A 14,277-nucleotide genomic window follows, 5' to 3' on the forward strand; every position below is an offset into this window, starting at 1 on the left:
GACTGCATGGAGACAGATCATGTCCAGCTGCTGTACCACAGTGAGGTGAGATGGCTCCCAAGAGGACTGGTCCTCAATCGCTTGTTTGAACTGAGGAATGAAGTCTACTCTTTTCTTACAGAGAAAATATCCCCACTCGTTTCCCACTTTGGACCCCTTTTTTGTGGACCCCACTGCAAATGACATTGCCCTGCCCACAGATTTGGAATCCCAGCTCCTGGAAGTTTCAGCAGACAGCAGCTTGAAGTTGCAGTGGGCCGAAGTAGACCTGGGCTCTTTCTGGATCTGTATTTCAAAGGAGTACCGTTGCCAAGCATTGAGAGTTGTGAAGTTCCTTCTCCCAGACTAAGAGCAACCCTGGATGCCACCCTCAAAGTCAGCCTCTTCCCTATTCCACCCAGAGCGGATCTTCTGGGGTCTGAGAGGCAAGCTCAAGCGTCTTATTGACTTCTGCCACCATGCATGAAATTATGTACTAACTTGGGTAAATAAATAGGATTATACAGTTCTATTACGAAAATCTTGAATGTGAATATCAAATTCTTGGTATGTGCTATGTGTTTATGTTTATCAAAGATACAGAGAATAACTACTGGTGTAGCCACACCAAAGATGAAGACTGCTGCAATACCTGTTCTTTATTTTTAACTCCGCTGCCATAGATTATAAAATGTTACTGTTTTTTCATCCTTACTCTATTGCTTGACACAAAATTAACTATTCTTCTTTTTCTTAATGCCATTATTTTATTTATTATTTTTCATTATTAATTGATTCAAAGTGATCTTATTTATGTGTGCTTCTTTGAGCGCTTTTCTATCCACTTGTTTTGAGTGCACTTCCTGGTTTTAATTAATTGTTTGCTGTGGCAATTATTTAATGATTAGTTCTTGTTGTGTTAATAGGCCAGACTCAAGCCATATGGATTTTTTTTAATTGCTTCAACTGTTTTAACACTGTTTCAATTAACTGTTAACCTATTGGGTTTTACTTAATTATATATTTGATTTATCTCATCCTACTTTTAACCCATGTTGACTGAGAATGTCCTGCTTTTATGGTTTAATGTTGGCTTCTGACACACCCATACAATTTTAATGAACCTGTTTATTTTTTTTGTATTTATTTAGTTTGAGGGCTCCTGTTTGTGTAACAGGGAGTGGCAGCATTAAAGGTGCTTTTCCACCAAAAGTACCAGGAACTTTTATCCCCAGGAACTACTTTTCAAGGAACTAAAAAGTTCCTTCAGGCCATTGTTGTGTGCGTTTCCAATAAAGTAACACAAACATAAGCGTTACATAGTCTTTTGCATCTGCAGAATATCTGCAGAAATATAAATGTGCAAAATACAGTGTTTGTGTGCTTCAGCAGGAGACATGGGATGAGGGCTGCTGGTGGTGCTCGCAGGAGCAAACACACTGGTCTGCAGCCAGCAGTTCACTTTACCCGCCTGTTTCATCTGAAAAACACGGTGAAAAAAATAAATGTTGTGTCTCACTGCAAGAACATTAACAAGATATCATTTTATACAATTGATTTAGCCAACCTTTGTCTTAAAGAACACCACGATTCTACACCATTAACGTTAGTGGTTGGTCATCCAGTGTCTTCCACCATGGCTTCAACAGCGCAGTAGCTGAGCGGCTGCGCCAGAGAAGGCTGGCCTGTGACCCAGCAATGCATCGATCCAGACGGTCAAACCATTTGCTGCTCCACAGGTCAGAGCTCAACCAATCAGAAATGTTCAGCGCAGCAAGCCCCACCCCAAAAGTCCCAATACTGAAAAGTACTACCACCCGAGCAGGGACCTTTTGGGGGGTAAAAAATGTCCCCAGTACTTAATTTAGACCCTGGTCTCTGCGCTGGAAACACACTGAGTTCCTCCAAAGATTCCTAGTCCCTGGGGAAAGTTCCTGTGGTCGAAACACAGCTTAATACACTTAGAATATATTATTAGATTAGATTATTTGAATGGAATAAAGTAGCCAAAATAATTTTGGATGGGCCCTGCCCTGTAACAAATATGAATAGGTGGGCCTAGTAGAGTAGAAAAGATTGAGAACCCTTGATTTAGACAATACCTGCAGTATAAAGCAGTATGTGTACAGAATGAGCTTTACCATAGCCATTAATGTAATTTTATCCTTTTTCATTAGATTTCTGTTGATTTGAGTTTCTGTGGATGGCTGCTTTTGTCTGGGTAGTAGCAGTGGTCATCACAGCTCACATATCACTTTCTATGTATCAGAGGAGTTTCCCTGAAATGCTGTAAAGAGACTTATGGGATAAGGTTTGAATTATTATTGGGTTATATAGAGAACCTGATGTCCAGCACCAGCTTTTAGGTTGTTAGAAATTAATGATCAGTCAGTAAATGAACTGCTATATAATGGATACACCATTCTGTCTTTAATTTTAAAATGAAACAACATGCTACCATTAGTAAATAAATGAGTTGTGAGAAAGTTTGCAGCCCAAAAGTTAGTCAACCCATCTGTATTTTGCCAGAATTCCCAGATGGCCACTCCAAGCATGGATTTGGATCTGGAGCCCTTAACAGGAAACTGGATGTGTTTATGTGTGTTACTCTAGGTGTGTGCAACCAAAACTAGAGAGGGAACACAGATACATAAACTTATGGACATCAACAAAAATGATGCTGTGTGAACACACGTAATTTGGGACACAGTGATCGCAGTGATTTGGCTGACTGGAGAGGATTTGTTGTAGCCATTTGGCTGATGAGCTGATCACTAGAAAATGTGTGAGTGTGTTTGTGTGTGTGCTTTAGTTCTGTGTCGAATCAGAAGAATCAAGAGAAGGAGAACAGAGGTCCTTTATCCACCAGTGTATCAGAGGGTTGATGGTTGTCAAGGCAGAAGTAAACTTATTTACTGGATACACACACACACACACACACACACACACACACACACACGTAGTATCAGGAATTTGGCTTCAGGGCAGTGCAGAAGGATATGTGCTAATGTTGCTAAATTGTTATCCAAGTCTGATATTAAATCGCTGATGGTGATGGGAATTATCCTGTGAGAAAAATCTGTCTGTTTTCGTTTGTGATTTGTCGCTCACTGTCAGACTTCCTCAGCTGAATGTCTTTGCTGGCACCAATAATGGAAACTTTACACGATAAATAGCCTATAGCTTGTGTTTTGAAAACGGTCCGGGGTCCAAAATGATTTTTCCATTGATGTTACCAAGTGTTCATTATATTGCCATTGCTATTTATATTAGATGAGGTTATCTATCAACAGGATTAAAAGATAAGTCTGGCAACATACATAAAATACCAAAACCAACAATGATTTGATTCTTCTAACAAGTAATGGCTATGTAGCCAATGCCTGATTTATCTCTCTCCTCTGTGCCACAGAGCTCCATTGTGTCCAAAAACTATTAAAAACACAAATCAATGATCCGCAATGTTGCACTGGGTGACATGTTTTGTCATTACCATGAACACACACTGCAGTTTATTTTCAGTCGATCCAACATACACCATTCTACTGCTGGAAGTGCTCACTAGAGAAACAAATATGTATTTTTCCACAAAAATATTCCATAAAAATAGTCCCCAAAATATTTAAACTGACTTTTTCTCTCTTTTACCCAACCACAACTCCCACACATGATATCAAAAATCTTCACTGACTCTCTTACAAACTCTCTCTGTTACATTCTCTCTGTTTCTGTGTCTCTTGTGTTGTGTCTCTCAGTGAAATAACTCTCATACATGCAGAGGAGAATAGCACATGTGGGCAGAGCAGCAGTGCAGTAGAAGCAGCCAGGCTTTTCTCTCAGTGCGTCAGCAGTCACTGCTTCATCTCTGCCAAAAACATTACAGCACTGCTTAGCGCTGTTGCTAGCTAATGGCTCCCTACTGGCAAACTGTCTCCAGCAGCTGACTGAATCATCCCTGCTTGTCCTTCTCAGCTGGTCACTACTTTTCTTCGGGTTTTGCAACTTCACTGCCTACCTCTACCTCTACCCCCACCCCTAAGCCTACCCTTACCCCATAAACCCCAACCTTAACCCTACCTACTTTTTACTGCAATGTTACAACAATGTACTTCACCAGGACACATTGCTCCACAGAGTCTTAAACTTTGCACAAGTTCTTTTAGTTTCACAACTCCCATGTGGTGATACTATGTCTAACGTGTTTCGGATGAGTTGGGCCATAAGCTTTGGAAGGCTGTAGTTATGCATCTGAGAGTACAGACTTGGAATTTAGATGTTTGTTTTCCTTAGGTACTTTTTGCAAAACAATCAAAATGATCAAATCAAAATATGACACATTCTCATCACTGACATGACTGTACCCATTTTATCCTTATCAGTGTTTCTGTTCCACTGTTTTTGAAGTATCTGAGCAATATTACAATATATATTGTGATATGATGGAGATGTGTCAACCAGGAGAGAAATTGCTCTTCCGTTTCTTCAGAGGAAGCTAACCATTTATATTTCTGAATGTATTACTGTGGGATATTGTGGGCAATGTTATAAATCAGTGAGTGAGACTGCTTTATGGCAATATTGGAGTTACAGAATTTCTTTTTATTGACGTGATCATGTATCTTGATTTGTCAGGTGTTTAATTCACCTGAACAAACATTCACCATGGAAGAAGAGCACTGCTAATGTCAGTTTGCAGGCTACATAGCTAATTAGCTTATCGGTACTGAAAACAGCTTAAAAACATACCTGCAAACATCAAGATCCATCAGTTCAGATGCTAAACTGTGAGGTCCTTATTCTTCAGTACCGCTGCTACCAAAACACTGCGTGTCCTTGGTGTGTAAGCTGTAGTTTCTTGTGCAACCTATCGCATCTCTGTGCTCCTGCTAGCTCAGCTGTCAATCAAACATGTACACTGGTCCGCCCACTAAGAGAGCAGTTCTGATGTATTTCTCTGACTATGTAAGACCTTTTTTTTCTTTTCTTTACATAATAAAGAAGATTAACAATAAATGTGAAATTTATGACTGCAAAAGGGATAACTACTTAAACCATGATGCTTGATGCAGAAATCAAGTAAATCAAGTTGTTATTTCAAAGTCCATGAGTGGAGTAAGTTGTAACATTTTTATGGCCAGTAATCTAATAATGGCAATAATGTGGGGTTAGGTTAAAGTTGTGGGTTAGAATGTCACCTTTGTCACCCCTCCCCCTTAAATAACTAAGGACAAAAATAATAATTATTTTAAAAAATAAATAAGCACCATACTGCACTTTAAACAAGACAGAGGAAGGAGAATAACATGACATCACACCACAGTCAGCTCCATAATGAGACTATGGGCCTGCAAAGGACTGCTGTATAAAAATAACTCATCTTTGCCTGAATCTATTATCGGCCTTGAGGAAACTTGAGGATCATATTTATAATACAATTAATCATCTTTGACCATGTCAAAAACATATGACGCCCGTGATGAACACAAACACAAACACACACACACACACACACACACAGTATGACACATTCTGGACAGTTAGTTCATCTAGCAGTGAAACTTTGCCAGCACTTAATATTTGTACACTTAGTGGAAGAACCTCCAGTACCTCCACTGAGAATATGCTCCATGCTTCAGAGAAAGTGAGCGACTGAGAAAGAAATCCTTTAAAGTAAATGTATGACTTGATGCTTATTGGATGACTATGATATTCTCTTCGTTCCAGTAGGATAACTGCATCAGTTTCTGATTGCTGGCATGCACCATGGTCATCTATAATGCCATATTTACTCACAGATTGCAGATGCTCCTATAATGCAAGTGTGCCAAAACAAAATTGTGAAACATGAATTCCAGTAAAGAATTTTAGTTGATTTAAATTGTATTGTATTGTATTTAAATTTTAAATAGGTGAATTTGAAAGTACATTCTCAGAACTAGGTTTGCATTGTGTGCAGTATAATGTCACAAATCTAAGAACATGCAGTCTGAATACTGTAGACAACATGTGCAAAATAATAGCTGTAAATTATACAGTGCTTTTGTGGGATGGAAAAGTTTAGGCTAAAAAGACTAGAAAGAGTTCTCACTCAAGTTAGATTAAAGGTGATGCATGGAAAAAGAGGTGACAGCAGCCCTCTGTTTTGTGCACCAGAGGTTTAGTTAAATATGAGGCTGTGAAATTGGAAGGCAAACTGACCGCAAACTTGGCTACAGAAGTATGTTAGAAGTTTATGTCTTAATTAGGTCACATCCTGGCTGAGTGTAAGTAATTCCTTTGTTGAGGCTTTGGAGTTTTAATTAATGATATTAAATTTCATTTAAAAATGATTGTGAGTAAAAAAAAATGCAGCAGCAACTTCATAAAGGGAGTGTGACATGAAGGTGGAAAGAAAGATAACGTTGTAACAGTCCATATGTGGTTAAAAAACAATTTGTCCTATTTGAAAGTTGCATTAAAAGATGTATACAAATGATTTGCTGATGTTGAGTCTGCACAACTGCATATTGCATAAGTGGATTGGATGGCTAAAATTAAGATCAGGATCAGTTTATTCTCTTGTGTCTCCCACAGGTTTTCAGGGGGATGATGGGACCACATTGCCCCCAGGAACTGATCCCTTCAAAGTCTACTTCTGGGTTTCTTGTTTTCTTTACTGATAGACATTTGTTCATACTCTCAGCTGTTTAGTTTCTTTATAAACATGACAGAGCCAACTGTGGATTTGAGATCAGCGTATGACGGTAACTTGTCCTGGGGTCTTGGGGTCATGGCTAATCGACACGTCAGGGTGGTGGTGTTTTTCACAATTTGATGCATCCCATACACCCCTGCCCTGTGTAGTTTCTCACCATGTCTAGGGGGTAGAGAAACTTTAATTCAGATCATTTAAGGAGAGCCTCCACCTCCTCCCCTGTCACCTCTCAATCCCTCTTTCTTCCTTCACCACGTGATTCTTTCTCTTCCACCTCATTTTATTTTGCTTTTGCTCTTTCTTTTCCCTGCTATTCGCCCATGTCTTTCACCCCATATTCCCACTTCTTTTTCCTCCTCCTCCTCCTGGTCTCTCCATCCAACTCCATCTTACCTTTCTCTTCCTTTTCCTCTCTTCTGAACCCTCTAACCACATAATGAGCCCCATTCAGCAGGGCTAATTGTTTTAAAAACTCCCATGTGTTCCTATGCCTCAAAGAAAGTTAAAGCAGTCATTGATGATGGTAAAACCCTTTTACGTCTGCATGGCATGGACCAAATACATGATTTGTTTGGCACAGAAGTCTTCATAAAAAATACTCAAATTAAATCAGAAGATTATGTATATAATATACAATATTTGATGGAGGTTTCTATCTGTCTCTGGTAAACTGGAATTGCTAAGTGGAGCTTTAGTGGGTGACATTGGTAGAATCCAGACGTCTGTTACCCCACGGCCAAATGAATGGCCACCCACAGTTTAGCAGACTCTCTATTTTTCACACACAATCAGGTGATGTAAAGCGTGCTTTGATGTAAGGAATGATGTCTTTGTTCTATCAGTTCTTATAAGATATTACTCACAAGTGTAATTTCTGCTCAGTCACCACACCCCTGCATCTCTACAACTCACCTGGGAAGTAAAATGTTATTATAGTCATTAGGATTGAAAAGAAAAAGTATGAGGACAGTAGAGATTTTGCTATAAGCACTCAACATATAGTAGTAAATACTCACTTCAACACGTTAGGAAAAGCTGGTGCAACCGGTCCCAAATGTGGTTACGGATGTGCTGCTTTCATACCTACCAAGCTTTACCTACCTGTCTTTCTTCCTTTACCTTTACAGCAGGCAGTGGTGGAACAATTCTGATCCTTTATTTGAGTAAAAGTACCAATGCAATTGGTGCAATCAAAATAGTAAAAGTAAAAGTATAGAATTATCAGCTAAATATATTTCAAGTACAAAATGAAAAGTACTCACACAGACCCTGTGACTGATATATTATTATATATGTATATTATATTATAATAGTATATTACTATTATTAGATTGTTAATACTGATGAATCAATGCATAAGTAGCATTTTACTGTTGTAGTTGGTTGAGGTGGAGCTAGTTTTAACGACTTTATATACAGTTCAGTAGTTTAGTTCAGTGGTTCCCAACCACAATATAAATCTGAGGGGTCATGAGATGATTAATGGGAGAGCAAAGGAGAAAAAACAAAGTTGTGCTTCCCAATTTGTATGTATTTATTTTTATCTAAGCTTTGGTTTTTAATTTAATCTTTGGCAATGCATTGTATTTTTGTATCTTTTTTCATGTATCTTTTTTATGTAAAATCTAAAACTAGTAGCTACAACTATCAGATAAATGTAGTGGAGTAACAAGTGCAATATTTCCCCTTGAAATGCAGTGGAGTGGAAATATAAAGTAACATAAAAGGAAATGCTCAAATAAAGTACAAGTACCTCAAAATTGTACTTAAGCACAGCTAGTAAGGGTCATTGGGCTATGCTTATGTGTTGTATCTCTGTGTGTGTTCTGTATGTGTATGCATGCACTATATATATATATATATATATATATATATATATATATATATATATATATGTCAGAGACAGAGGCTTCTCCAGCTGTGGCTTGATTCCCATTGGAGGGGAAATAAGATAATGCGTTAATGCCTGGAGAGGAATTCACAGCTGGAGGGATGGAGCAAAGAGCATAAGTGTGTGTGTGTGTGTGTGTGTTTCTGTTATTCAGTTCTATTTAAAACATAACTCAAAAATTTTATTAGCAAGCATCTTGGGAAAATAATTAGATCAAACATAATACAAGAAATATACCAAATCGGATTTATCCATTTGAGAAAGCATTTCAATTTTTATATGAAAATTAGTTTTATAATAGTTACATTTTATGTACACATGGCTTATTGCACTGGCCAACATCTTATATCAATTACATGTCAGTGGAATTACATAATTTGTTATTCCTATAACGAATAGCCTAATACTTTGGCTCTATGCACTAATGGTCACAACTGTAAGCACCAATGATGTTTGGGAAGATACAAATCAAGTGCATAAAGAAACAAGCATACAAATAAAGTTCACGTAGAAAAAAGTCTGTAAATCATAATATGAAGGTGGAAAAAACTATATTTGTATGTCAATCACCTCATCTTGCAGGAAGCCATATCCCTGCTTGTTCTGTAACTCCAGTTTCAACTGGCAGATAGTCAAGCTCTATATTGGGCCCACAGTGAGTAATGAGACTAGAGTAGTGAGGGTGGCAATCATACTGAACATGAGTTGTGTACACGCTTGTTGTCTGGGGGCGTGTGTAATAATCAAGTTGTAGAGTATATCCAGTCTCCCCTGCCTTAACAGGACCCATGTGTCATCACCCAAATCCCACATTGCACACACTCTAATTGAATAAAGCAGAGTAAATTTGATCTCTCTCAGAGGAAGCTGATTAAAGAACCACTGACTCTTGTAAGGGAGGGTCTCCTTACGTGTGCTTGATGACCACTTCAGGTTCTGGGTGGTGATAAAAATGATGACAGTTTGGGGACTGCATGGACACAAAAAATCTCCTTCATCAAATCCTCTAAGCAAAGTGAAGTACAATGAGGAACAGAGGCTTGTGGAGTACACATAGGAAATGATTTTGGCTCTCAGTAGGAGCATTTTTAACCTTAACTGCAAGCACAATGTCTTTTTATTTTTTCTAGGGAAATACTGGAGGTATTTGAATATTTTTCCCTCTACATGACTGGTCTGACATGCACAATAAAACCATTAACCCATGCGACAGTTCTCTAATGCTGTCAATGATAATAGTAAGTAATGAGGGTGGGGTGGTTTTTTGTGTTTGAACACCAAAAACCCATCTGGAATAAACAGCGAAACCACTATTACAGCAGAAAACAATGTAGAGTGCTGGGAAAGCCCTGAGATGAAGGGAGCATGGGGCACGCACATCTTGAAAACAGACAGTCATAACAGAATTCAGACAGACAGATTCTGCTTTGTTTTATGCAAGTCTGGGGGCACCACCCCAACTTCAAGTTCTCTGGTGTACAAAAAACCCATCAAGTCATGGACTCCTGCATCAAACAGAAACTGAGCTGGACCAACAAGAAGAACATAACAAACCTAAGGCACTCTAAAGATGAAATTCACTTGAGTTTTTCTTTCTTTCTTGACCTCGGAAATAGTTATTTGACACACACACAAACAAAATCCTTACTCGAGGTTAACTTACTACCTTTTCAGAAGCTTTCCAACGCATCTCATGGTCATCATGGAGATGTATCAGACAAAACCAACTCCATCGATTGGTTAAAGACTGTGAGATGCAGTTGAAAGCCCTAGAATAGGGCCCTTTGAGTGAATAAACTTTGAGTTGATATTTTTTTTGTCATATCTTTCTTTCTTGACAGATCCTATTTTTTTATTTTTCTTATTGTGTAGTTTTGGTGTTTGCTGTTGTCTGTGTTATTTCAGATAATACTTTAAACAGTATAACTAAACAGAATAGTCAAAAAAGACGTATTTTAGAGAATTTCCCTCAACTCAATTTGATGAGAAAAATTATTAGATTATATTAGATTAGAATAACGTGTGACCTCTGTGCTTTTCACACTGCACATTTTACTGTAAAGTTGAAAAACCTTTTCAGCTCATGTGTTCTGAGGAAACAGTTACTCAAATGAAAGCAAATAATCAAAGGAACTTATTTAGTTAAGCAATTTGAACAGATCCTAAATTTGACATGTTGGAGAAGATAGTTGAGTTCAATAACATCAATAAAGTTGATATGTAACAGAAGATATCTGTGATTACAAGTGAGAGCTGAGAAAACAGCTGTGACTTTTCCTATAAAATATAGATTAAAATAGATAGATTTGCAGTGGAGTTTTCCTTTAAAATAATAAACTGTTTCACAGACGTGTTGTAAGCTGCTTTGGACAAAAGTACATGCCAAGTTAATGTAAAAATACAAAAAGTAGGACAAAATCTAAACAATAAAATAACTATAAATAATAAGACTATAAAACAATATTCCACAATCAAAGACAGGTGATACATTCCTTTCTCTTCCCAGGTTCCTGTGTGAATACTCACCCCTGAGCCCTCTGCTCTCTTCCGGCCCTTTCTCTTGAGGTCAGATGCCTTTTTATCTCACAAATCGAATTTGGTCATTTTTCTGTTTGAGCTGACATCCGGTTTTAATAGTCACTCAAATAGAAATCACAAGGATCATCTAAAACAGAAATGTATTCACTCCAAACGGAAGTCAGCCATTTATCAGTTACAGATGTGACTGAGGACTTCAAAGCAGGGCAGTTCGAAGGACATGACTTGACTTGATTGTCACATGAGCATGGGCCTGAGGATTACAATATGTACCTGCAGTGGGGTTAAGGTCAAAATGATTTGTATGGATTGTACAGATGATGCAACATGTGTAGCAGATCAGAGAGCTACAGACTTAAGGTGTAGTAGCTTTGGTGGTACAACAGTACTGTAAGTATTTTAAAATAACTCATTCTAATCCTCTACTTTATGCTGCCTATTTATATTTCCCAGAATGCTAGCCACCAGTTCTGCAATGAGACAGCAAGTGGCACTTTGATAATAGTTTCTCAAAGTTAACATGCTTCTCTCTAGCTTAATTTAATTTCCTCAAAATTAATCAGATGTACTCGCTGCACAGCAGGAGCTTATTTATAAAAATGTCACATGATCACATTTCAAGGAAAAGGTCGACATTTTGGGAAATATGCTTGCTCGCTTTCTAGCTCAGAGAGAAGATTGATACCACTTGTAAGGTAAACATGAAGCTACAGCCAGCAGCTGGCTAATTTAGCTTAGCACAAAGACTGGAAACAGATGGAAACAGCTAGTCTGACTCTGTTCTTTTTGTTGTACAAAACCGAAGTGTAAAAATGGCAATTCACCATTTTAAGAGGGGTTGTGTGCAACTATTTCTTGGCCAGGACCAGTTTCAAGGTAACCAGTGGAGATTCCAGGAAATTACTGGTCCAAGCCAAGACATAGTCTGGTACATAATCCCCTCTAAAACAGTGAATTGTTTTTTTTAGACTTTGGTTTTGTACGCTGCAAGCAATAGATTCATACTTAGTGTACAGATATATGAGTGGTATCAAGCTTCTCATCTAACTATTGGCAAGAAAGCGAATAAGTATATTTCCCCAAAAGTCTACCTTTTCCTTTAAGTCATGACGTAAGTAGAAATGTACCATCAAGTAATTTATAAAAATAACATCTTTTCAAAAACTTAATTGGAAAACATTTAGGGTGTGAATAATTAATTAAATGTCCTTTCAAGAAATACAAAACGAGATATTGCATAAATTATGTGCCAGACTTGCAAACAGCAACTCAACCATGGCTGCTCTTGTGTTATTGGATTATTTTGTGTGTGTGCTTTTACAAATGAAGGACATTGGAATGAGTGTGGCTCATGATGGTGAGTGGCTGTTAAGTTGCTGTTGTCTGCCAAAAAAAGCTTTGTCAGATTAATGTGCTGATTTGGCCCCTGGTTTTGAGAGGTAGACGTGCTGTAACTGCAGTAACCATGCACAATAGAATCTGTTAAAGTCCTCCCAACATCTCTTTCTCTCCTCTCTCTGTCACACACACACACACACACACACACACACACACACACACACACACACACACACACACACACACACACACACACACACACAAACACATACTACTTAGCCTTTACCCATTAGGAATAAATCAAACAATGACTAGTTTATACTGGTGCTATTTTAATGTCTTTCACATAATAATTTCTCTTCACCACCATGCAACATCACCCAGGAGAAGTCAATAGGTAACTTCAGGTTACCTTATTATATGATATTTTCTTTTTGGAGAAAAATAGGGCAAAACACATTGTTATCGCTCACATAAGGCTGGCAGAATGATCACGGAGGGATTATTCTTAGTTGGCGCTGTTATGCAAAATTGACTTTTCATTTCTAAATACATAAAATTTGTTTGAAATTCTCCAACTGTATCAATGATCAGGAAGTGATTACATCGTGTCATAAGAATTGAAGAGCTTGGCTTTGTCATCACATTTCATCGTCATCACATACATCACATATGGTGAGATGGAAGATAATGGCTTTGTCTCCAGTATAAGCAATGTTTAAAAACAATAAACAAAAGTTTTATAGCTCCAGGGAGTTAAAAGTCAACACAGATGACATACAGCACATCAAACACACTCACATTCAAATGATCACATGCACACACTCTCACACAATAATACACCCTCTCTTTGTTCTCAGTGTAGAGACTCTTGGTTTTGATTCTCAGAGAAATTAAGAACCTTTAGATGAGGTCAGATGAAACAATGACTCAAATTGCAAGATTATATCGATGAGATTTTAAAGCAGTTTCATTTGTGGCCGATGGTTAGAATTTAGATAAAGCTTTATAATGACCCTGGCTCTCAGATGTCTTTGTGATGTGGCTCATGTCATTTTGACTCCCTTTTGGATAGGACGAAAAGAAATGAGTCAGAGACACAAGGCTGAGAGGAAGAAGGACTAGAGGTCGATGACACTTCTGTTAATGGTGAAACTAATAAAAATTGAAGATTAACATCTTTTTTGTTCACAACACATTGGATTGGAAACTGTCTTATAAATGCCCATGAAGGGATATAAATGAAGAAAATGGGAAAAAAATAACTATTTGACTTTCACTCTGAGGAGGGTAAAGAGAAGGAAGACGAGATGAAGCCGTTTGGCACTTCCCTCACAGGGAGGTTAAGAGGGGATGGCTGGGGTCAGACAACAGGGAAATGACCTCAGACTCCGTGCTTCCATATTCCCAAGGTCAGACATGCCCCATGAGACTCTTGGAAACTTATATTCTTTCCTATCTGGAAATCATTTGACTGAAAGTACAACCAAGTTACTTATAATTGGCTTTAACACTGAAACCCAAAAACAGATTGAAAAAAGTCATGCAAGAATGTACCATTCACTCTTTAGAAGAACATGACCAGCTGAGTATATGCAGCTTCCTGTTTGCTGTATTGTGCAGCATCAGCCATATTACCTGTATAAGTTGTTGTGAATATGGGCTTTGTTAATCAATTCAAATCTTATCCTATTAATAAATACTTAACCATAAAGTGCAGGATGATTTTGTACTGCAGCATTTTGTATCTTTGTTGATTAAACTGAATGGTTGACAGCAGGGATGCACATACAGATACACACTCACACAACCAGACTACACATAATAGCACACATAC

Source organism: Siniperca chuatsi, linkage group LG9, assembly GCF_020085105.1.
Source record: "Siniperca chuatsi isolate FFG_IHB_CAS linkage group LG9, ASM2008510v1, whole genome shotgun sequence".
In the NCBI taxonomy this organism is placed as follows: Eukaryota; Metazoa; Chordata; class Actinopteri; order Centrarchiformes; family Sinipercidae; genus Siniperca; species Siniperca chuatsi.